Source organism: Sarcophilus harrisii, chromosome 3, assembly GCF_902635505.1.
Source record: "Sarcophilus harrisii chromosome 3, mSarHar1.11, whole genome shotgun sequence".
NCBI lineage: Eukaryota > Metazoa > Chordata > Mammalia > Dasyuromorphia > Dasyuridae > Sarcophilus > Sarcophilus harrisii.
This window is the reverse complement of record NC_045428.1, coordinates 76,905,214-76,931,687: the sequence shown is the minus strand read 5'-3', so window position 1 is coordinate 76,931,687 and position 26,474 is coordinate 76,905,214. Positions and strand designations below refer to the sequence as shown.

General features: G+C 36.3%; 1 protein-coding gene across 20 annotated transcripts in view; it reads left to right on the top strand.

The window, feature by feature from the left end:
* ZDBF2 (zinc finger DBF-type containing 2) overlaps positions 1-26,474 on the top strand; it is a 111,504-nt gene that overhangs the window by 50,202 nt on the left and 34,828 nt on the right. For 6 of the 20 annotated variants that reach the window (XM_031958230.1, XM_031958214.1, XM_031958231.1 and 3 more), the window contains exons 3-8: positions 10,553-10,600; positions 12,159-12,198; positions 12,554-12,608; positions 17,683-17,806; positions 17,898-17,934; positions 18,549-18,646. The gene's annotated coding sequence lies outside the window, so the exon portion shown is untranslated. The other 14 variants (XM_031958228.1, XM_031958222.1, XM_031958216.1 and 11 more) reach the window with 14 other exon arrangements.

Here is a 26,474-nt window from a genome sequence, read left to right as displayed (position 1 = left end):
TCTTTTGAGATTTAGTCATATCATATATTTTTGTTATTTGTCTGTTAGATAGCAAATCCAGTTGACCACTCCCTTCTTCTCCTTAATTGAGCTCATGTAAAAGCTTTTTAATTTAATGAAATTGAAATTATCTATTTTATTTTTGAAAACTACTTCTGTGCTTTAAGAATTCATCACCCATCCATAGCTATAACATGTATATGGTCTCATCTTCAAATTTTTGTGGTATGATTTTTAATATGCAAATAATATCAATTTTCAAATTATTATGAGACATGGTTTAAGCTGTTGGTTTACAACAGATTTCTGCTAGACTTCTGTTCAATTTTTTCCCCAGTAATTCTTGTCAAATAGAAATTTCTTTCTGCTCTCAAATATTTCTGTTTTCCCCAAGATGATCTGAGATAACAGGAATCTTGCACAAGATAACAAATTAGAAAAACACAGTTTGGGGTCGATATTCCAAACAAGTTGAATTCTATTACTTCTTTAATCATTCCCCCCTTAAGAAATTGGTGGTCTGGAGTTTTTTTTTATCTTTTTCTTTTAAACGTTATGTTTTCAATCAATATCTTATTCTTTTTTTTTTTTTTTATTGAGATGCCTGGATTTTACTCCAACCACTTCTGGGGTGAAGAGGACAATAATGTAAACCAAATAAAAGTTAGTTCTCAATCCATTTCCCCATGGAAGGTCTCTTTACTATTAACCCATCACCCACCTTTTCAAGGGTCTTTGCTTAGGAGTATGGAAAAGATTTTAGAGTTTGTAGTGTATTAATATTTTTGATTTTATTACAAAAAGAGGCTTTTAAATATGCTTCCATAGATAGATACTTTTTAACATGATAAAAAAAAAACTTTATTCTCTACCTATGCTTTATAGGATTTTTTCTTCAGTATTTATTATAAATCATTTATTCATCTATTAATATTATCATATAGTTTGGGATGTTTTAGTTTTTAACATAATTGTTTTCCTAATGTCAAACTGATGAGATCGAAATGAAATTTAGCACCAAATGATGGGGTTTGGTAGCAATTCCTAGTCTTAACATCACAATTTTTTATGCCAAAAGGTACCTTTACTAGATGTTACTGACAAATGAAGAGGTAAAATAGACATCAGAAGTGGGTAAATTTACTAGAAGTGGTAAATATGAAATAGTATTAAGAGACAATATAGTTAGCAAGGAAAGTCGTTTTAACAATTAACAAGGGAAAAGACAAATTTCCTAGTGGCACTCACAATTAACCAGAGGAGAAGGAAATATGCCATGAGGTGGGAGTAAGCCATTCACTAGCAGGCGAAATCCTTAGTAGAGTTTAGCAGACTAAAAGAGCTGTGACAAGAAGAAAGATACTATGAGGCATAGGGGAAGGAGAGAAAGACACCATGAGGAAGAATCTCCAATAGGCATTCAGCAAAACTGGCGCAGGTCATGGACAGATTTATTGGGGAAATTTAACCTTGGAGTTTTGACATCATAACTGGGCTGTCTGATTGGATATAGTAAGATGGGGTTTCCCAAAACCTCCACAGGAATAAGACTGTAAGGCTGAGCTGATCCCTATCAATGTCCTTCCCTGCTTGCCTCAGGGAATATTACAATCTTATCAGTTATCAGGTTTTCTCTGCCAATCCCACCTCGGCCCTTATCAAACTCTTCTTCATCTCGATTTAAGCACAGTGGGATGAGATCTTTTGTTTGTTTTGCACTATCTTTTGCCAGGATTGGTTTTATTAAAACTTTTGAATTGATATTGATCCATATTTCTGTCTGCCTAAGAAATACCAAGTTGGTTGAAGTGTTCATTGAGTATCCAAGACTAGTCTCTCTTGACATTTTCCTCTTTTCCTCCTATTGGAATTGTCTTTTGAGAATTTTATCCTTAAGAGTTTCTTCTGTTCCTCAGCTGACTTCTCCCTGCAGAATCTTAGTCTATACTATCTCTGAGCCCTTTGAAATTTGCAATCACTAATTTTAATATGTATGTTAGATGATGGCTGACTTTCTTTTATTACAAACTTTAAGATGGAGTGACTACTTCCCTTCCTCTCATTTCTACTTCAGCTACTAGTTCCTCTGTATTAATTAAAGAGAATCTGGTTTAGCAGCATAGCAGTTTCCTTAGCTGCAACTTTTACCTTTTCAAGGATGAAATTATCATTAGCAAGATAAGAATTTATTAGCAACTTTGCTTTTGGCAGAGAGTTTCAATAGATGTCTTAATTACAGAAGTCCTCTTATGCCTTTATACCTTCATCTTGGATTGGTGATGTCCTTCTAAAACCTCATCTATTTCCTTTGACACCTTCCTAACAAATCAGATATTACCCTGATAACTTCACAGCACACAATTGCTATAACTTCGAAACTTTATCCTTCCTCAAGAGTATGATAAATTTGTAATCTTATTTAGCAAGTTGGGTTTTAACCTTTGAATATTACTAATGGATTTTATGTTGAATGTTTATAATATGTATAGTCTTTTGTTAATTTTTTATATCCCTATGAAATAAGGAATCCTTTGTTTTTTTTTTAAAGAAATGATTTTTATTGTAAGATACAGAGAAAATATAGATCATTTTCAGAAGTGAAAATGAGCAAGTGGAACTTGAAACATTATAATTAGGGAATTAAACAGGAGAATGGGATAATGTCATTAAAATTCATTGCTGGTTAAAAAAAAAAAGACGGGACTTGTCACATAACAAGAAAAATGATTGATGGACAGTTAATGTGTTTTTTGGGGGTTTCTACCCAACATCCAGAGAATGAGGAAGGCTCCCAGCACACTGAATGAATCCTTTTTGTGAAAAATGGTTGCAAGATGACAACTGAAAACAGGAGCAGTTACAAAGCTATTACAGTTACTTAAGTGAGAGGTGATAAGGGCCTCAAAGCATAAAGACTGTGAACTGAAAAAAGATAGAGGGAAGAGATGCTTATTAGTTAAGATGTTGAGTCTGGGTGATTGCTAACAAAACTAGGGAATTTGGGGTAGGAAAAAGATGCTAATTTTAGTTTGGGTATGTTAAGATGAAATACTGATGGCAGATTTGGGTGATGTATAGGAAGTAGAAGTACAGTTGAGTTTGTGAAATATTGTGCTGCTGGATATAGAGATTTTGGAGTTGCTTCTATAAGAGGTGATAATTGAAATCAGAGAGGTAGAAGAAAGTTGTTAGGAGTTTCATGCCACCACTTGTCAGAATACTAGCTTGGAAGGATAGATTGGTGATTTGATATTTTCATAAAGCAATATCAGAAAAAGATTAATCGTGAATAAGGAAATAAATGTGGGTGAAACATTTATTTCTAAGTAAGGGCAAAGTTTCTGTGTTTTACTCACAGTATGAAAATTTGGAGAAAAGGCAGCAGGTTAAATGACTGCTAGTGGCAGGAGGTACTCGCGTGTGTGGTGGAAATTGTCCAAGAAGTCAAGAAGCCTAGTCCAAATTCTATTTAGGGCACAAACTAGCTTCCTGGATTTCCAGCAAATTACTGGAAATAACTTTCTAAGACTTTTAAGTTGTAGAAAAGATGTTGACCAGCTTTGGAAAGAGTTTCCTTTAGCAGCGAAATCACAGCTCTAGTTTCTATTCTCTACTTGGTAGCATTATAGTAGTTTTATAAATCTAGTAACTCAGAAACACGGTGTTTACTTGGCAAAGAGAATCAAGAGCACAAAGAGGCAATAGGATGCTGTAGATAAAAAATGGTGATATAAAGAGACTGAAAATGAAAAAATTAAACAGTCGATTATGTTTTTTAATGAATGGAAATGTAACTTATCTGAGCTGACAAAAATAAACTTGACAGATAAGCCTATTAATAGTCAAAGTGCAATTTAGCACATGATTTCTACAAGGAATGGTAATATTACTCATCTTTTCATGGTCAACATTTTGACCATGTTTCATTAGGCATATTTGTTTGTGCCCCTATGAGTTTTTTGAGAGGGTTGAGTCCCAAGGGTTCTTCCTAATCAGAAAACTATTCAGGTCTCAAGCGAATTAAAAAAAAAAAAAAACTATTTAACAAGCATCTGCTAATTACAAGGTGCTTAATGCTAGGCCCTGGGGACATAAAAATATCTACTCCGAGCTCTTCGCCTATTACAAAATGCGGTTGCAGAGGGTAGTCCGAGATTTCGGACTGGGAGAAATCAAAGGAAAATCTCCGTGATATACAGTGACCTCTACGTGGCTCGCTTTGATTTCTCACTGCACTTATGCACTGCTTTGTGGCTTGCAAAGCTCCGTATATACACTGTATCTTAGGTGCTCCTTCCCTGGGAAATTAGTGCTAGGGTTGCTCCATCGCTCCAGCTGCCCGACAGTCATGACGCGAAAAAGCTATTGGTAAATGACGTCACAGGATCGTCTCCTTTCGCATCTGGAGCGGCAGTCGAGCGGACCTTGTCTAGCTGCGAGGGCTCTTTTCGGATCGGTAATCGGAAGTTGGCTGGGCTTGGTTGAGCGGGTGGGTGTGTGGTCGTTTTTGGGGGAGGGGGGTTCTCTGGATCCCCTCCGGGCCTGCCCTCTTTTCGTCAGTGCTTTGCGGGGGTGGGCATAGCCACCTGAGGGAGAGGGGACCAATCCCGGCAAGCTCCGCATCCTCGACGCTGAGGCTGAGAGGGTCCAACGCGATCCGTGCATACTGTGGCGGGTAGCCTGGCTGCAGGCCCAGCCGGGAGCCGAGCGGCTGCGCGGCTGGGGGTGGGGTCAGCCGGCTGCTGGCGCCCAATCCCGACTGGGTTGTCAAGGCCGTCGCAAATCCCCCAGCCCATCCCGGGTGAGCGCGCCGGACGGCGGCCACGCAGCCCCGTTCCTTCCCGTGGGGAGAGTCGGGGCTCGTGCGAGCCGACCTCTGCTATTCTCCCCCTTTCCCTCCCGCCCCTCACCTCCCTGAGCCCGGGCGCTCCCCGCCTCACTGACCCCGGAAAAGGAAGAGAAACCCCCCCCTTTCCCCCCCTCCCTCAGCTCCGACCCCTCTGCGGCCCGGAAGGAGTCCGCGAGGGACTCGGCTGAGGTGAGTGTCAGGGAGGGGGAGGGGATGGGTAGAAGACAAGGGCCCACGGCTCCCCCGTTTACTCCGCGTGGGGGCCCCTAGACTACCGTGGGGCGTCCCCTCCCGTCGGCTGGAAAGGTGCCTAGGGGCCCTCGGCTCTACGGGGCGCGGCTCGGAACGGGTGTCCGCCGACCATCTACTTCGCCCGGCTGGGGGCTCCCGGCCGCCCCCGATGGCGCGCCACCCAAGGGGCGGGGCTTAGCCCGCTCGGGGACCGGGAGGCAGCGGCCGCCTAGTCTCGCTTTGCACTGGCTGCTGCCCCCGCTTGTCGGACGCGGACTCGGGGCCTCCTCCGGCTCTCCAGCTTTTGCGCCGATTTCTCCCCCTCCCCACTCCTTTCTCGGCCCCTCCCCCCTCTTCCCACTGCCCGGCGGCTCTTCTCTGAGCCGGACTCACGCGTGTGTCAGGAGGGAGAGGAGAGAGGGAGGAGGCAGCGGGAAGAGGGATCGACTGAGGAGAGACGGACTGAGCGCCGCGGTCCCGGCCCCCCGGGGCCCTTGCCCGCGTCCTCCGCACTCTCCTTGGCGGCGGGGGAGCCCTCGGAGCGGGGCGTCTGCGGCCGTGCCCCCTTGCCCTCCGCTTCTCCCAGGAGCGCGATGCAGCCCCCGCGTTCCCGGCCCGAGCCCTGGGAGGCCGCCCGTGGCCCTGCTTCGGAACTGCGCGGGCCGCCGTGGGCCGCCGCCAGGTAGCGCCTCTCGGGTCTCGGTTTAATTGTCCAGACAAGGCTCGGGGATGCAGCCCTTCCACCTGTCACCGCGGCGCGGTTTGGTCCCTTTAGTGAGTGGCCCTTTTTTGTGTCCAGAATGCTGCATTTCCCTCTCCGCGGCTCCTGGAGGCTCAGGTCCCCCCGGCATTTAAAAACAAAACCGCCCTCCGTTCTGTTAGCTCTGCTGCCGTTGCCTCGCCCCCCGACCCTCTCCCCGGAGGCTTTCATTTCCTCATTCCCTCACCCGGCCACTCGCTCTTGTAGCTGCTGAAAACGCTTTCGCGGGCTGTCCGCGAGCGGTTACTCCCCAGTCTCCCGGGGGTTTTCTCTTGCGAGCCTTTGGACAGCTTGGAGCTTCCTTCCTTGTGGCTCTGCTCTTGGTTTGCTTTCCACACTGCTATTCCATTTGTTTTTAGAACTCTGTTGCCTTTTGTTTTGTGACAATCATTTTCCCAATCTTTTTTTTCCTTCCCCTCTCCATTGAATCTTTACACGTTATAACCAAACTGTACTTGAAGGCTTAGTTAAGGGATCTACTCGACTGAGAGCGGAGAGGTGTCTTTCATTAGCAGCGCTCTGGAATCTTCCCTCGTTATTTTCATTAATTTAAATTTTATTTATTGATAACTTTATTTTCACATATTTCCCTCATCCTTTCCCCTATCCCACTTGGAAGAAAAGCTGAAAGGCAAAGGGGAAAAAACTAAAGAGTAGTTTTACAAATCTAATACAGCAAAGCATGAAGTCGGTTTCATGTGGATATGCCCCTATGCTTTCTGCAGAGAGGCTGAGAGAAGCACATTTTTTCATCTGTTCTTTCATAATCGCACGGTATTTAGTTTAACTTTGGGGGGACAGTTTTTTTTCCTGTTCTATTGACGTTGCATCATTTCTTAGGTCCCCCAATCCTTTTCTCAGTTCACTATTTGGTAATTACTTACAGAGCATCACTATTCCATTCCATTTACATAACTTGATTAGTTAACTAGTTGATGGGCATCTAATTTTTTTTCTGTTTATTTCTTTTTACAAAAAGTTCTGCCAAGACTTTTGGAAATATATAGGATTTTTATGTTTTTGATCTTCTTTGTCAGTGTAGGGGAAGTATATGCCTTAACCAGTGTGGCCTATAGATAAAGAATATAGATGTGTTTATTTAGTCGCTTAAAATTGCTTTCCATGATATTTGGAATAATTCATAGCTTTAGTGTACCTTTCTGCTGCCACTCCTACATTGACTTTACTTCTTTTTTTGACTCTTTGCTCTGTATAAAATGATACCTTATTTGTTCTAATTTGAATATCTCATTATTAGTCACTTAACATTGTTGTGTATAATTATTAATAGTTTATAATTCTTTTGAGAAGTATTTATTCAAGTCCTTTACTCATCCTTGGAGAGTAACTCTTTGTCTTGTATGACTGTTAGTCTTTATCTTGGTATCTGATCCCTTATTAGATATTTAATATATCTTGAAGATTTTTTTCTCCCTTGATCTATATTTATACTTCCCTTTTCTTAGTTGTGTTCAGCAAAACTTTTAAATTTCACTTACTTGAAATGACCTGTTTTTAGCTTTGTGATCCACCACCTATATTCCTTAATTGATTAAGTGATCTTTTCCCTAGCTATTACTGAACATACCTGATCTAGGTCTCATAATTGTTTATGGTGTGATCTTTAGTATTCATTGTATGTATGCATTTTGCTTTTATTGTGGCATATGCTGTGGGATATTGGTTTACTCTAAATCAAAATTTTGCCAAACTACTTTTTTAGTCTTCTCAGAAAATCTTTGCAGATAAGGAATTTTTGTGAAGTAATTTATTATTTATGTTTCTACATTCTGTTTTTGAGTTCACTTGTTTGTCTTTCTACCGATTTGTTTTTATTTTCAATTAAAAAAAAATCGGTACCAAATGGTTTTAATAAATTTTACTTCATAGAATAAAAGTTGAGGTGTAGAAGTGCTGTTATATTCCCTTTTCACCTCCACTTTTTTTTTCTTTGAAGATTGCAGACTTTTTATTCTTTCAAATGCATTATTTTTTTGTCTAGTTATATAAAATATCTCTTTGGAAGTTTTGATAACATACTAAGTCTGTGAATGAATTTAGATACCATTTTTTGTTATCATATTGCCATATTCCAAACATAAATGATGAATCATCTTTCCAATTATTTGTCATTCTTTATTTCTCAAAGGCATTCTCTTATTTCTTTAAGATGACATTCTTAGGTCATGGAAATAAATAATTGTGGAATTAGATAACTTGGATTTCAGTCCCTTTCTGACCACTTCTGAGCCTGTTTAAGTTTTTGGAAAAGTCAGGTTATCTCTTTGGCTTTCAGTTTACTAATCTGTAAAATGAAGGCACATCATATAAACAAATAGTTCTCTTTTTTAATCCTTATTAGCTTCTTTCTTTCTTTTTTGAGAAACTAGATATTGCCCTAAGGCTGCTGTTGTACATTTTATAGTTCTTCTAGTGATTTCTTCTCCCTTGATAGTTTCACCTATTTTGGGCTTTACTTCATCCAGTCCCTTTATCCCATACACATGATCCAGAAGTCACCTTTAACTTCTCTTTCTCCTTCCAATTAGTTGCCAGTTCCTCTTTCTACCTTCATAGTGACCCCTTCCTCCTTTGGACAACAACCACCATCATAATAATTCAGACCCTCACTTTAGTGTAGATTGTAGTCATAGTATAACTATCCTTATCCCCTTCAGGCTGTCCCCTCTCCACTCTGACTTCTGCATGGCTGCCCGAGTAATCCTTCCTTCCAACACCTTGCTGCTTTATCATTCTCTATTCAGTGCTTACTCATTACCTATAGATTAAAGTATAAATTTCTAACATTCAAACTTCTAAAAAGTTTGACTTCAGCTCATTTGTGTAAGTATCTCATTCTGTGTTACCTCACATAAGACAGCATGGAACATCTTGAATCTGTAAAGCACTATAGATACACATGATAGCTCCTATTGCAGTTGATGATAAAGAGTGTTAGTTTTAGAGTCAGGAAGTTATTCAGTGCTGCCTGATTTTCTGTGACCTCATTTGGGGTTTTCTTCGCGGGGATACTAGAGTAGTGTGCCATTTCCTTCTCCAGCTCATTTTACAAATGAGGAAACAGGCAAATGGGGTGAAATGACTTGTCTAGGATCACACAGACACTTATTAGTGTCTGAGGTCACATTTGAATGAAAGCCTTCCTGACTCCAGACTCTGGAACTTTATCCACTGAGATCAGACTAAATGATCTCTGAAGTGCTTTCTAGATCCAAATCCTCTAGTCCTAGGACATTATATATTTTGACAATATCACATCATTAAACTTTATCATGTTGATTTTTTGTTTTTCAATAAATTGGTGAACATTTATTTCTTACCAGTGATGTGCCCAGGTACTGGGACAAACATCAGGAACACCAGCGCACCAGCATTTCCATATACCAAGAACAGAAATAGGAACTTTTAATCTCTTTTATATAACTTTTTAAGAAATCAAATGTTTTTATATTTGATGATTTTTTTTCTTTTTCTTCCTTTTTTTTGCTGAGGCAATTGGGATTAAGTGACTTGCCCAGGGTCACACCACTAGGAAATGTTAAGTATCTGAAATTAGATTTGAACTCGAGTCCTCCTGACTTCAGGGCTAGTGCTCTAACCACTTTGCCACCTAGCTGCCCTGACTTTTTTTTTTTTTTTTTTTTTAATATATCAAGTTCGTTTTCTCCAGAATCCCTCACTTTTTCTCTTCCAGAATGCTATCACATATAACAAATTGTTGTTCAGTCACGTCCAATTCTTCCTGATCCCATCTAGAGTTTTCTTGGCAAAGATACTGGAATGGTTTGCCATTTCCTCCTTCAGCTCATTTTACAGATGAGGAAGCTGAGGCAAACGGGGTGAAGTGACAGGATTACATAGCAAGTAAGTGTCTGAAGCCAGATTTGAATTTAGGAAGATGAGGCTTTCTGATTCCAGGCCAAGCACTCCATCCACTTTACCATTTAGTTGCCCAATATATAATATTGATTTTGAAAGGTGGGGAGTGAAGGATGAGAAAAAAATCAATATAACTCAGTTCATGGAAATCTGCATTTCTCTATATTTATTACATTCATCACTCTTACAATATAGTAGTATTCTAATACATTCATGTTCCACAATTTGCTTTGCTATTTCTCAGTTGATGGGCTTCTTTCTACTTTGTTTCCAAAAAGTGCTGCTATAAATATTTTGGTTTATGTAGGGGCTTTCTTAATAGCTTCTTTAAGGTATAAGCCTAGTAATGGAATCTCTAGTTCAAAGGGTTTGTTGGATATCTTAGTCACTTTCTTTAAGAAATTTGAGATTTTTTTTTTCACAGCTCCACCAACAGTGTATTAGTGTGCTTATCTTTCCACAGTTCCTCCAAGATTGATTATTACCATTTTTAAAATCAGCTTTGCCAGTTTTCTGTCTGTGAGGTGAAGCCTCAGGGATGTTTTTGATTTGAATTTCTCTTTAGTGATTTGGAGCATTTTTTTTATGTGGCTATAAATACATCTTTTAAGAAATGTTTATTTTTGTCTTTTGGGGAATGGCTATTACTTTTACATATATTTATTAATTATATATCTGGAATATCAAATTTGTATCTGAGTAATTTAATACAAAGATTTTTTTCCCGTTCAGTTGCTTCCTTTCTTAGGTACATAGATTTTGTCTCTGCTTTGGTTTCAAGTAATATGGATTATCTCTCTTATCTTTTGTAGTTTTCTCTATTGTTCAGAGAATATATCTCCTACCCACAGCTGGATGAGGTATGTGATCTGTTTCTCTTCTGATATTTTGATCATGATATTAAGGTCCTATATCCATTTAGAATGCATTGTGAAATATGGTATAAGGTGTTGGTCTAAGCCTAATATCTAAACTTTTGTTTTCTCAATTGTTTTTTTTTTTTTTAATCAAATAAGGAGTTTTTTCCTTGGGTAACATATTTTTCACTTCTCAAACAATGAGTTGTTGAATTGTCTTGGTTCTGATTTTACCTTGTTTAGTCTCTTCCATTGATTGATTTTTCTATTTTTCCAACTAATAAATAATTTTGATATAGTTTGAGATTTGAAAGTTCTATAGAAAAATGGTTGATTTTTGAGGGTTTGATAGCCTGCAACTTTGCTGAAACATTATAATTGTCTTAAGGTCCTTGTTGATAGGATTTTTTAAGTTGTATCATCAGCACCTGGTACACAGTAGGCATTTTTTAAGTTAATTGATAGTTATTGACAGTTTTAGCTCCTTTTTGCCTATCTTTATGCCTTTAATATCTTTATCTTTTCTTGTTATGGTTGCTAGCAGTTCCAGACCTATATCAAATAATGGTGGGGAGAGTGGGCATCCTTGCTTCAAGGTATTAGGAAAGATTCTAGTGTATCCACATTACATATGATGTTTGCTTTTGGATTTATCTAGGTAATTTTTATGGTACTAAAAAGTATCTCTGTATGTCTAGTCTTTGTAGGGTTTTCAACATAAGACTCTGTTGCACTTTGTCAAAGGCAAAGGCTGTTCATCTTTTGAGATGCTCATGTGGTTTTGGTGTTTTTGTTTTTAATGTTAATGATGTTGATTGCTTTCCTAAGGTTGAACCATGCTTGCATCTCTGGTATAAATCCAATTTGGCGATAATGAATAATTCCTAGGATAAGTTAGAATAGTCTGACAAGTTCTTGTTTAAAATTTTTGAGTCGTTATTTATTAGTATATGGGCCTGTAGTTTTCTTTTTGTATTTTGTTTTTCCCTGGTTTAGGTTTTAGTCTATATCTGTTTCATAAAGGGCTTCTTTCTATTTCTTAGTTTTTGAGAATAGCTGGTAAAATATTTGTATCAACTGTTCTTTAATTTAGAGGAGAAATTAAATTTCTCATTTGAATCCATCAGATCAGTTTTTTTTTCCCCTCCCCTCTTAAGTAGGTCCTTTAAAACTAGCTATATTTTCTGTTCTGAGATTGTATTAGGGAAGGTCTTTATCTGGCCTTTTGATAGTTTGAATATTTTATATTTTTAAAGTTACTCATTTCTTTGGTGTTTGCAATTTTGTTAGCACATAATTGCATATGTTATGATTATTCTTTTTATTCTGATTTTGTTGTAATTTCACTTAGTTCATTTTATATTTCGTTGATTTGGTTTTCTGCCTGTTTTAATCAGATTAGCAAAAAATTTATCACTTATTAGTCTTTCCGGAGATCTAGATTTTACTAGCTTATTTATTACTATCTATTAATTATAGATTATCATATTTATATTGTTTTTCATTTCTAACATATCTATTTCTCTTCTAATTTACAATATTGTCGTCTTATTTATTTTAGGTTTATTTAAAGATGCTTTACCTGAACCTTCAAAATTTTGGTATGTTTTTTCATTATCATTTTCTCACACATAACTATCGTTTCTATGATTTGTTCTTTGACACCCTCATTAGATTATTATTGTTAAATCTCTGAGTCTTTTTTGTGTGACCCTAGAACCCAATGACTATTTTTGTTAGATTTTGTCTGTAGGGATGTGTTTATATTTCTACTGTTTTTCATTTGTTAATATCTCTCATGTGGTCAAAAGTAAAATGTTCATTATGATGCTATAGGAAATACAAATATTGTTTTACAGTCTTATTTATAATATGCCATAAGTTTTTTTTTAGGTCTAGCTTCTTTAGCAATTTGTTCAGGTCTGTATTTTTTCTTTTGTTTTATCTTTTCATTAGATTTATCCAGACGTGAGGGAGAGACACCAAAAATTCTTGTCTTCTTGTAGCTCAGGTAATGTTCATTATGTGAATTTAGATCCTAACCTCAGTTATTTGGAAAATATGAGTTTAATATTGACGTTGGTTTGTTGTCTCTGGTTCTTAACAGTGTAATATAATTTTTTTTGTTTATTCTTTTTATGTTTTAAATGCTTATTTTTACTTTGTTAGCATGATTGCAGCTGCTGCTTTTTTGGATTTACTTAAAGCATAGTAAATTTTTTCAACCCCTTATTTTTATTCTTTGTATGTCTTTAAAAAAAATAAGAAAAAGAAAACTCTTGTCACAACATGTATAAGCAAACAAAACATTGTTCTGCATTGGTGTTTTTACATCTATCTCATAATGTTCTCTTGATTCCTCATCTTCAACAGAGGTGGGTAGCACATTTTATTCCATCTAACTGAGCTTATTTGGTGGGGGAGTCAAGACGTGTGTGTGTGTGTGTGTGTGTGTGTGTGTGTGTGTGTGTGTATGTGTACATAAAAATATGTACATACACATATACATATGTATGTGTGTATATATATATATATATATGTATAAAACATATAAAATTAAATACATATACACACAAAATTATTAGGTAGAAACATTTGGGAAGGGAGGGCACTAGGAATCTGAGGATCAGGAAAGGCTTTGTGAAGATATGGTGCCTGGGCTGCATCTGAAAGGAAGAAAGGGACTTTAAAGTAGAAGTAAGTCAAGGAGTGGATGGTCCATGTGTGAGGTATCGTTGAGGCTAAGGCTTTGGAACAGGAAAGAGAATGTGGGGAGTGAGGAGCAGACAGAGCCCAGGTATGGTGACACCCCCTAATAGTAGCAAGTTCAGATGGGGCCAGGTTATAGAGGACTGTATGCAAAATTTACATTTTATTTTAAAGATAAAAGAAAACCACTGGAGTTGGTCGAGTTGGTCATATGGTCAGATCAGCACATAAAGAAAATTACTTTAGGGGCAGCATCACTAAGGACAGAGTGGAGGGATGAGAAATCAGGGAGACAGGAAGCTGTTGCAATTATCTGGTTCCTATCTGTCTGCACTAACATCTCTTTGTTTTGGTAGGATACACTCTTAGAGTGTATGACTGACTGTAGCATAGAGGACATATTAGCATTATTCATGAAATTATGATCCATATTTTCCAAAGGAAGATCATGGATCCATATAAAATAATTGGCCCTGGAGTTTTAGTCTAAGGCCCAAGTTCCTGTTTGAATCCAGATGCTTTGAAGCCAATGCTCTTTCTGCTGTACTGTGTTGCCCACTTCGGACAAGTATCACATTGGCACTATTTCTGAAATAGGCCTGGAATTTAGACATACTCGGCTGTTGCTTGTAGTCTATTTCACTTATCCTAAAGATGGTTTTAGAATTGGCTTTATCACATTCTGATAGAAGTTATAGTCTACATACATAATATGTGATTAAGCATGATATTTTTATTTTTTCTTCTCCATTACTATGAGTAATGCCTTTTTTTTCATGAATATCTTAGGATCTTTATGTTGTCCATATCAGAATATATGTGTGTGTGTGTGTGTGTGTGTGTGTGTGTGTGTGTGTGTGTGTGTGTGGTGGGAAATGAGGAAGAAGTTGAGAACACTCCTTAGTAGTTTGGTTACTTTGGTTATTTTTAAGCACTGCTATTAACACCTTAGTTGACATCTTAACTTTTCATGGTTGGTCTGTGGAGGAATCTCTCGAACTGTATAAACTGCAGTCTTATTGCAACAACCACCTTAATGGGTCTATGTGTCCTACACCTAGCTGTCAAAATATTTTTCTTTAAGTACAAATCTGACATTGTGACTGCTCTTAGCTTGATATAGCTGCCTCTAGGACAAAATATAAAACCATCTCTGTTTAGCTCTTAAAGCCCTATGTAACTCTCCTTGTCCTGTCTTTCCAGCTTCATTGGGCTTTTACTCTCCTTCCCAATCTTTGCAATCCTGCCAAACTAGCCTTCTGTTGGTCAAACATGATAATCCTTCTCGAGTATTAGTTTTTTTTGCATTGGCTGTCCCTCATTATTGGCTGCTCTCTCCAGCTATCCTGATCTGTATCTTCTCAAGGGACCCAAATGACCTCTGAGGGAGTGGGGCAGATGACTTTTCGCATTTCTGCCTCACTGCCTTGCAAGTTATGGCATCAATTCCCTGAAGTCATGGTCCTCTTGGAGAAGGAAGGACAAATGCCTTCAGTGTACAGTCTCCTGCACAAAGCAATAAAAGCTTTGATCGCGGAAACCTTTTGAGAGATCTTGGGGATTATGTGCTAGTTTTTTTTTTTTTTAGAATCATGCCTTAAGGGGCAGCTAGATGGATAAGAGGATGGAGCACCAGCCCTGAAGTCAGGAGGACCGGAGTTCAAATCCAGCCTTAGACACTTAACACTTCCTAGTTGTGTGACCCTGGGCAAGTCACTTAACCCCAATTGCCTCAGCAAAACAAAACAAACAAAAAAAGAATCATGCCTTAAACCCAAGTCCCTCTGGTTCTTGTTGATTGGCTGACAGTAGGTCCCAGCTCAAACCTCTCTTGGTCATTGTTTGGGCTCTAATGGCCAAGTGAGTCCACAATTGTTTTCTATTTTGGTCAAAAACCGTGAGGGTTTTCTCCCAGTTGGTGTTTTTTAAACTAGGTAAAAGAGGCCATTCTCTGTCTCATTTCTTACTTAGCCTCAATCACTGAATGGGCTTTGCTTCAGACAAAGTGAGACCTGGGAAGACTGCTCTTAGCTCAGAAAGGCCAAGGTCTCCGACAGCATCTAGGGCCATCTCTAGTTGTCTTAATCTATACCTTACCACTGGACCCAGATGGCTCTGGAGGAAAGTAAGGTTAGTAACTTTGTATAGCTCGCTGTCACTTAAATTCAGTTCACTTGCAGGTCATGACATCACCTTTCTCATGTCATGATCCTCTTCGAGAGTGAAGGACAAATCTTACTTCCACTGCAGAATCCCTCTCTACTTCTTAAGATATAGCTTAGTTATGTGAATATAATCAAATACTGTTATGCCATAGGAAATGACAAAAGGGATAATTTCAAAGAAATATGGGAAGACTCATGCAGAATGAAATAAGCAGAATCAGAACAACAATTTATACAATAATAGCATCACAAAGACAATTTATGGAGCATTTAGAAACATTGATAATTTTAATGGCCAGCCATAATTCCAAGTGCCAGTGATGATAGATGCTACATATCTCTGGCAGGTCTGATGAAATGAGGGTGCATTTTTGATGTGGCCATTGGGAAAATTTGTTTGCCTGACTATCATCATATTTCTTTGAAGGATTTTCTTTTCAATGTAAGGGGGGAGGTGGAAAAGGGAGAAAAGAAACATCAGTTAATTGGACCTCCCCAAAAAGATGCAGCTCAGGCATCATCTTCATGAAGACTTTCCTGATTTCCCCAACTATTAGTACTCTTCCTAAATTCTTTTGTGCTCCATTATTTTGTATATACTTGTATTTTGTTACTTTTCTAATTATATTGTATGTATTTTATATGTACTTCTTTCCTCCCTAAAATTTGAATTTATATTCCCAATTCCTAGCACAATACCTTAGGTCACAGTTATTTCTTAGTTAATACTTGTTGATTGATGGTATTAATAAAAAAATTAGTTTTACTTGTGAGCAAGATGCACTTAACTATAAAATATATGAGCTTTGTACATGAACTTTTTGGTATCACTTATTTTCCCTCTGGATTTCATTTATTTGGCATTTTGCATGCAACCATGTTACACTTTATAATGTTGTGTTTTAGTTATTTGTGATTACTTTGATGATGACAGATGATGTGTCTTATTTATTTAAACTTTCTCTTTCAGTGTTTAGCATATAGATTCTTACACAGTAGACACTTAATAAATGTTGGTTGAATGGATGGATGCATTGATAGGTGGTTATGAAGTGGTATAATTTAGATGAAATACCATGTTATTAGATGGGAGAGTAGTTCAAGACATGAACTGATTTATCATGGCCAAAGGATTCCATTTGTACACGAAATGGCTCATCAGTTCACCCAAATGTGACTGAGCCTGAGCAAGACAGAATCATATATAATTAAGCAGTGGGCTTCTAGCAGTGGGCCTTTTACAGTTGGAGGGGAAAATAGGGAAATAAAGACAGGGTCTAGGGAATAAGGGGAAGAGTTAGGGGAGATTTGGGGAGGGGCTAACAAAGGATCTGATAGAGTCCATATGACTTTGACTAGCTCTGTGATTATCTTAAAATATGCTAATCAGCATAGTCTCCCAAGTTGGTTTAACTCTGTGGCAATGGAAACTGGTTGGATGGATTAAAGTTGCTGATTAACGTCCTTGTTCCACATCAGTTAGATTGATTTTGCTTATTCCTGATTCTTTGCTTATCCTAGATGAAAGAAATTGCAATTAAGTTAGATTCTGAGTAGTTGGATAGCTATGATATATAGTTTTATAATTAACTTATGTCTTCCTTTTCCTGTTAAACCCTTTGAAAATAAGGTCACCATGATACGTTGGTATTGTGTCTTAGGTAACATAGATTTCTCTCTTTTTTTATTTTTTATTTACAAAGCATATACATGAGTAATTTTTCCAACATTGACTCTTGCAAAACCTTTTGTTCTAAATTTTCCCCTCCTTTCCTCCACTCCTTCCCCTAGCTGGCAGGTAGTCCAATACATGTTATATATGTTGAAATACATGTTAAATCCAATATATGTATACATATTTATACAGTTATTTTGCTGCTCAAGAAAAATCAGATGAAGAAGGAAGGAAAAGAAAAACTGAGAAAGAAAACAAAATGCAAGCAAATAACAACAGAGAGTGAGAATGCTATGTTGTGTTCCACACTGTTTCCATGGTTCTCTGTCTGGGAGTAGATGGCTCTCTTAATCACTAAACAAGTGGAACTGGTTTGCTATTTGTCTTTTATATAAAAATTAATATTTGTTAATCAGTTTTTCATAAATATAAGGTAGATTTATGGTTAGGACAGTTTTAAGATATTTTAACATTTTCTTAATGATTGCTAGAAAATGTCCATAAACAATGACTCTTATGTTTTTCTGTATTTTTAGGTTTCCAACCCAGATGTTTGTATTGACTTAAAGTCCTGAGACTGAAGAAGACTACAACTTTGAAATCTAATGTCTGATATATTTGAAATATTCTTATTTTATGGGGGAAAGGGCTACTATTAAGGTTAGTATCTAGTAATCTTCCTTTAGTTTATATTTAAGACTTATAAAACTAAATTGGCAATTTGGGCCCTTTGTACTTATCTTTCCAACAGGTTGTTGATGAAAATACCAACACTGTATCATGTTCTGGTAAGAAAAGTAGGCACTTTACTGCTTCTTTTGTGTTGCATGTGAAAATGAAATATTAAATTTGCATGTAGATATAAAAAAAAATATAAATGTATTATTTATTTCCCCAGTTTGAGTTAGAATGCATTTGTGATCTAAGGTTTTCTACTCTGGGTTATAGGAAAACTCATCTCCTCAAAGTAGTGCTAGCATTAAGGGAGCTCCATTAAAAAGTTAAAGATCTTTTATGAACATAACCCATTTTTAATTAAAATATTTTGATATATTTTACATTGTCTAACTTGATACAAAGTTATGAACTTTAATTTTCTTACAGGTATTTTAACATTTCTGGTAAGTTTCCAAAATTTAGTGTTATTTTTTAAAAAGTACAATTTTTGGTAAATCCTGTTAGACAGTAAACACAAGTATCTTAATTTCTTGTTTGTGTCTGTTCCTAGAAGAAAATGACTTTTTTAATAAATAAAAAAGTTTCTATTCTACTCCATGGTGTTATTCTGATTTTGCAGACAATCTGTAAACTCTTGTCTTTCTAACCTTATGTCTGATATGTGCTTTTTAATAAATGGTTGTTGATTGATTTCCTTGTGATTTATTTACCTTTTTAATCTCAGTGTAGTGCAACGGCAGGAGTGCTGGATTTAGTCAGAAGACCTAAATTTACTTCCTGACTTACTACCTGTATTCCCACTTACTGCCAGTATGATGTTGGGTAAGTCAGTTATTTAAACTTCTTGGGTCTTCATTTCCTCAGTAAAATGAGCAATCTCTTCAAATTCAGTTTTGCATTTATGATGCTATGAAGCCTTTGATATTAGGTAGTTACTTTTTTTGAAAGAAAGGAACATATCTTATTTCTCTGTCTGTAGGACCTAGAAAATTTCATTGCATATGGGAACCACTTATTGAATTTTGGATTTGAGACTAGGAAACACAAAATTAAAAAGATAAGAATCTTAAATGAAGATTTTTTTTCTCCTCTCATGGACTTAAAAATATTCAGCAGACACTTTTATTTAATTAAATGCCTTTCATTTTTCTTTTCAGAAAGAAAAATATAAAGCAAAATTGTCAAAAAGCATTCATCTGCTTTTTTAGGTTTTAACCTGGGGCTTCTTCTCTAGCAGTAATGCATTTTAGAATGCTTTTTAGTGTTGTTTTTTTTTTCTGCCCAGTTGCTTGATGAGTAGCTCTAGCAGTTATCCTCTTCATGCATTTGTGGTTCTTCACCTGCTTCATTAGTTTGCTAATTTTGTAAAGGGAAAAGAGAGAAACAGCATGCTCATAAATAGGATTACAGTGAACAACCTTGAGACTTAGCTATTCCTCTGCTTTTAGTGGATAATCTATGTTTGAAAGACTCACAAGAAATGTCATAATTTCTCTCAGTAAGCACTAGTATTTAATAATTTGTGCCATCAGACAGTATAGGAAACATTGTTAAACATCACATTCTTGTTGATCCAGCCTTATGAAAGAAAAGCTTTTAGAACTTTGAAGATTGTAGTTGAGAACTCAGGTAGATAATCAAATAAGTAAGTAGTTTGATTAAAATTCGCTATGGGTCAGAAAAATACTATTTAATTTAAAAAATCTAATAATTATTATAGCTATCATTTTTATAGTACTTACTATGTGCCAGGTACCGTGCTGAGCTTTTTAGAGATATTATCTCATTTGATTCTCATTGCAACCTTGAAAGGTAGGTTGTAATTTTGATCCCCTTTTGAGAGTCATAGTCACATAAAGATAAGTGATACTAGACTGAACTGGGGTACACCATGACCTTTTGTGTAGATTATAAACCTTTGGGAGAATTTCTAGAATTCTCACATTTGCGTGGCTTCTTCCAGGTGAAAAGTTATTTGGGGTACTGAGGCAATTGTCAAAGAATAAATGGGTCCCTTGCACTAAATATATTTTTATTGTAGCTTTGTAGACTGCAAATTTTACTTTAGTTTTTTTATTGATGCTTTCTGTTTTTACCTATAATCTTTTTCTGCCTCCCTTCCTCCAATTTCCACTATTGAACTCGACTTTGTGACAGAAAAACAGTAAATCAAAAACAGTTGGTGTAGCAACTGCTTCTGACAGATATGCACTCATTGTTTCCTCCTCTTCTACTAAGAGAATCGAAGTGTGTTTCAACATTTGTATGGCTGTGTTTGTTCATTACAATTAATAACTGCCTTCATAAGAAAATTGGAAATGGTTAGGTTTTTGCCTTTAAGAAACTCTTCAATAATTACAAAATGCAGTGATCTGATATAGGTAGGGAATTTGTTTTCTAAATGAATTTTCATCATAACTGCATTTGGGGTTTCATTCTTTTTTTAATGGCAGTGTTACTCAAGTAAATTATATAATTCTTAGCTTAGTGGAAAAAAAATAGATATAATTTAAATTCTTCTTGATTATAATTAGGATTTATCTTATATTGTTCAAATACTTTCTGCCACTATTTCTACCACCTATCTGCAATGAAAAGGTAGCCTTTTCTGTCAAGGCAGACCCTTCTGTGTATATAATTTATCTGATTTCATCCTGTCTTCTTCAGTTGATAGGCCCCAGTAAGTATTATCCTCTCTTTCTCACTAATTTTCAGTCTCTTCTCTGCTGGTTGCTTCTCTGATGCCTACAAATACATTCATATCTCCTTCATCCTTATAAAAACCTCACTTGGTCTGATCTTGTTTACTGCCTATTGTTAATTTATCACTCCTCCCTTTCATGGCCAGACTTCTTTTTTTTTTTTTTAATTTAAAAAAAATTTTTATCATAACTTTTTATTAACAGTACAAATGCATGGGTAATTTTTTACAACATTATCTCTTGCACTCACTTCTGTTCCGACTTTTCCCTTCCCTCCTTTTATCCCCTCCTCTAGATGGCAAGCAGTCTTATACATGTTAAATATGTTATAGTGTATCCTAGATACAATATATGTGTGCAGAACTGAACAGTTCTCTTGTTGCACAGGAAGAATTGGATTCAGAAGGTAAAAATAACCCGGGAAGAAAACAAAAAATGCAATCAGTTTACACTCATTTCCCAGTGTTCCTTCTTTGGGTGTAGTTGATTCTGTCCATCATTGATCAGTTGGAACTGAATTAGATTTTTTCTTTGTCAAAAGATATCCATTCCCATCAGAATACATCCTCATACAGTATTGTTGTTGAAGTGTATAATAATGTCTTGGTCCTGCTCATTTCACTTAGGATCAGTTCATGTAAGTCTTTCCAAGCCTCTCTGTATTCATCCTGGTGGTCATTTCTAACAGAATAATAATATTCCATAACATTCATATATTACAAGTTACCCAGCCATTCTCTAATTGATGGGCATCTATTCATTTTCCAGTATCTAGCCACCACAAAAAGGGCTGCCACAAACATTTTGATGACCAGACTTCTTAAGATGGCCATCTGTAATCAGTGCTTCCATTTCTTCCCCATTCATTTTCTTCTGAACTTCCAAAAAGTATTCTGGCTTCTGATTTCATCATTCAGTGGGAACTGCTCCTCTCAGATCTACCCATGATCCCTTTAATTTCTAGATTGAAGCCTTTTTCTTAATCTGTTTTCTTCTTGAGCTTTCATTAGCCTTTTGAGACTGTTCATCTCCCTCTTTTTAATAATTCTTTAGGTTTTTGTGTTTTTATCTCTTGCTTTGCCTGTTTGTTGCACTACCCCTTCTAGTCTCTGTTGTTGGTTGTCCATCCAGGTCCCACGGGGCTTACCTACCCTAGGAATCCCCTGTGGTTCTGTGCAGCATCTCTTAGTGATCTTGTCTTCCCATAGATTCAATTATTATCCTTATGGGGATGAGTCTCAGGTTTGTCTAAGCTGACTTTTTCTTTCTTTCTCTTCCCTCTAGTCTCCCATTTCTAACTACAGTTTCCCAAGGGCACACACATCATCTTCCTCTCCTTAGTCTCTTCCCTGTACTACTCTCCATATATAATCAGTTACCAAGCCCTGTTGATTATCATAGTGTCATTTGCCTTCTTTCCTCTGACACTATCCTGGTATAGACCTTTTTCACTTCACACTTGGCCTTTAGGTCGATCTTCTATGTCATTCAATTAATTCTTCACTCAACCTGTCAAAATGATTTCCTAAAAGTCTGACCATGTCACTGCCCTTTTTGGTCAATTCCAGGGACTCCCTATTTAATCTTTTTACAAAATTTATTACCAAATCTATACCATAAAAGTTGTTCTCCTTAAAATCATTGTATTTGTCATCTCTTTAAATGTCACTTAATATTTTAGTAAACTTTCTTTTGTTCTGCATTAGAAATTCAAGTTTGCCAAAGGCTATTTTGTCTTTGTTTGGTGAGAGAGTTGTATCTTTAAAATGATGGAAGCTGGGAAAAGAAGAAATGCTACTCTAGGCTTGATTATGACTAGTATGGATTCAACTATTGGCTGAGTAGAAATGTTAAAACCCTTGGAAGGAGCTTATGACTTTATTTTAGAGTTTATGAAAAAAGAGAAGGAAAGCTGGGCATGGTTGAATACATATTGTAGTGGGAGAAGAGATTACATATTCAGAGAAGAAAAAAAGGCAAAATTTCTTTGAATATATTCAAAATCTTAGGGGGAAGTTATTAGTCCAGGAGTAATGTGAAACATGTAGGAATTTTATTTTGATGATTAAACAGAAGTAATTCCAGTGAAGAAAAAAAAGAGGAATGAAAAAGTTCTAGAGAAACCTTCATACCCTGAAGGGTACCCAACAAATTAAATGAAAAAGATGGTGAAAGGCAGTGTGGTGCAATGGGGTAGAAAGATCACCTGGAAATCAAAAGCCCTTAGCTTCAAGTCCTGCCCCTATCATAAGCTGGCTGTTTGCTTCCAGGGCGAGGTCCCAAACAACTAGCTTCATTAAACAAAAACCTCATTTTTATCTATTTTTCTTCTTCCTGTTGAGCTGAACAGTCTTTCCTCTATTCTTTTTACATGGCACTCCATTTCCAATCTCTGCCTTTCTTCAGGCTGACCCCTATGTCTAGAATGTATTCCTTCTTAACCTTTATCTCACAGAATCCCTCTTTTCCTTCAAGACCCAGTTCAGGTCTCACCTACATTAAAAACCTTTTCTATTCCCCTCTGTTGCCCTTTCTTCCAAAGTACTTTATTTTTAACTGTCTTGTTTTTACTACATATATACTTAAATATGTGCAAGTTGTCTCCTTGAGTAAAGTGAAAACCCTTTGAAAGCAGAAATTGTTGCATTTTTTAAAATGTTTATATTCACAGTGCCTAGCTCAGTGCCTAATACATAAGAAGTAACTGAAATAAAAACTTATTGATTGATAATCAGAGAAAGTTCTTATCTACCTTTATTTATTAGATTTAACTCAGTCAAGTCTAGTAGTTTAGGCTCAGGTTAGTTGTAGGGATACATACTTGGACCATTAAATTAAATAAAAATAAGTTAATATGTGATAAGATTAAAAAGATAACATTCCTAATTAAGTTCATATAAAATGTTACTTTCCCTTTGACTCCTTGTTTGTTTCATCATTTAGCAGCTCTTGATCAGGAAGGAGTTCCTTCAGTCAAAATGGGAAGATATTTAGCTAAATTTGGAAATGATTGAATGACTAAACCCATGAGTGATGACTACTCATTAAAGGGGCTGGTGTTAACTTGGAAGTCATCCTGGGGTGGAAAGCCCTAGGGATTTATGTTTAGTTTTTTGTGTTTTATTATTTGTTGTCTTTTAACAGGTCTCAGTTTGACTGAGGCAGTACGCAATAAATGATTAAGGCTAGATAAAAATTGAGACCGAGAATGGCTTCTTTTATCTAGTTTAAAAAAAAAAGTCTATGTCTCTATTTCTCTTTATGTATATATCTATTCATCCATCCATCTATCCATCGTGTGTGTGTGTGTGTGTGTGTGTGTGTGTGTGTGTGTGTGTGTATCTGTCAGGATTTCTGGGCTCAAACAGAAACAATTGCTGCTTAAATTCACTCTGAATCAATCAGGACTCAAACAGTGACCAAATAGGGTTTGACCTAAACCTATTATTGGTCAGTCAATGAGAGCCAGAGTTATTTGGGTTATATTTCCTTAAGAAAGAAACCTAGCCCATAAACTCCAAGATATATTTTGAAATTTCAGCATACTGAGGGTCATCCAGAGGAGAAAAGGAGGCTGATGATGATTTTGCCCAACCCTCCCTCACTTAAATCCAATTCGCTTGCATGTCCTGGCATCCCCTCCCTGATGTCATGGTCCTCTTCAAGAAATGAAGGACAAACGATAACAGAATTTGTTTAGTGATTTAATTGAGATATAAAAGAATGCTTATTAGAACTCCAGATAACATGGAGCCTCAGTAGTCTTTTTATGAAGTTGGGATCCAAGAGAGATTTGACTTGATAGAATGATGAGACTAATTCATTAAAGCAAAATTTCAGAGATAAATGTTAAAGTCCTACCCTTGGATTCAGAAATTAATTTTACAAATACATGATGAGGTACGAGGTAGGGTAAGTAGAAATGCATTTCAAATAGAAATAATCTTCATTTTAGTGTCCTGTAATCTCAGGATAAGTCGGTAATGTTATTGAACAGCCAAAAAAGCTGCTTTGATCTTAGTCTGTGCTGAGAGTTGCTGGCAAGGTTTTGTTTTACTCTATTGTTATTAGATTATATCTGGAATCTGCTATTCCTTTTTTTTTTTTTTTATTTTGAGTGCTATGTTTAAAAGAGGACATCTATAAATTGTAGAACAATCAAGATGGGAAATAAACTCTAAGCCTGGCCATATGAGAATTGGATGAAAGAACTAGAAATGTTTAGTTTTGAAGAGAGTAAAAATCGAAATAGTTGAAGAAGTTTAAAGACTGAAATGTGTACAAGGTAATACCTTAATACTTAATGTAAAAGTTATTGATTGATTAGGAAAGGAATTAGCGTTGTTCTAATTGTTTTAGGAGTCAGAACTAAGAAATTTGCAGAGGAACAAATTTTAACTTGATTGCTAAGAAATAGTCCCTAGTGATTAAAGCTATCTAAAAGTGGAATAGTCTTCCTCAAGAGGTAATTTATTGGGCTTCTAGGAACTCGCTGCAAACTTTTGCAGGAAGGCAGGAATAATCTCTTGTTTGAGATGTTGTAGAACAATCTCTTGTTCAGTTATGATTGGATTAGAATCTGAACTCACATTCACCCTACTAGTATCTAAGATTTTGTCTTGTTTTGTATAGAATAATTCTTTCTTATAGGGTAGGGGCAGGGTGCCTTAGGGGATACAGCACTGGGTTCACTCTTCCTCAGATGTTAAGAGCTGTTTGTTCCTCTTTTGACTTCTTTATGATTTAGGCATGAATTATGATTTTAGCTGTGGGAGTGGAAGGAATTCTCACATTGCTAATTCCTTACATTTAATGAAATCAATGACTTTTGTGTTGAGATAATTAATTTCTTCCTTATGGTCTTAAAGATTCTTTTGACTTTAGTATTTACTTTACTTCCTCTTTTTTTTTTTTCCTTTGCCATATGATTTTAGCCTTTTATTTTACGTTGATTTGATTATTAATTGTGCAAATAAAGAAAAACTATTAGAGGGAAAAAAAAAAGCACAGTTCTGTGGAACTAACCAATACATCACTAGCATACAATTTCATATTCTTTTCAGTGTTCCACACTTATCTTCTCTCTCTTTTGAACAGAATAAAAGGAGGTACATTCTCATATATTTCTTCTTCAGGGCCAACTGTGATTTTTAAAAATTATTCACTGTTCAGTTTCTCTCTCTCTCTGTATTATATATATCTTTTTTTCCCTCTTTCTTTACGTTATTGTTTTTGTAGTGGTATTTAACTTCACTTTGTATCAGTTTATATAGGTCTTCATTTGTGTCTGTATTTTTTTAAATTAAATTTTATTTTTTCATTTGTTGTTCTTTTTTTTTCTCTATTGTCCCTGACAATAAAAAATTGTCTCTATTCCCTATAGAATCCCTATATAGGGATATAGGGAAATACACACACACACACACACACACCCTGAAAAAAAAAAATATATATATATATATATATATTTTTTTTTTTTCACTTAAATCCCCAGAAAATAGAAAACAAAGTCCTGCTAACAAATAAGCATAATAAAGTAAAACAAATTCCCATATTGTTTGTCCCCTTTTCTAATTCTAACTAAGAGCTATGCTATACAACTTATAGTGTATGTTTAGTAGCTCTTATTTCCTTTCTTAAAGTTTTAGGTTTTCATGATAAGTTTGATGGCTCAAGAATCCTTACCAAAACTAGCATCATTCTGATGAAGTTATGTAGTGGAACGCAGAGAAAAATTGTTGAAGGGCTTTTTGTTTAAAAAGCAATCCTTCCTAATCTTGTTGGGGTTGAAATATTGTGTAAAGGTGAGACTTTTGTCTTTACTACTGGAGATAGCATTACTTTAGTCAATGAAAGTAATCATAATCTGGATGAGGATCAGGTCATCAAGGAGGTAATGCTATGACATTCAAGTGTTTTTGATTTAAGGGAAGAAGGACTGGGTAAAA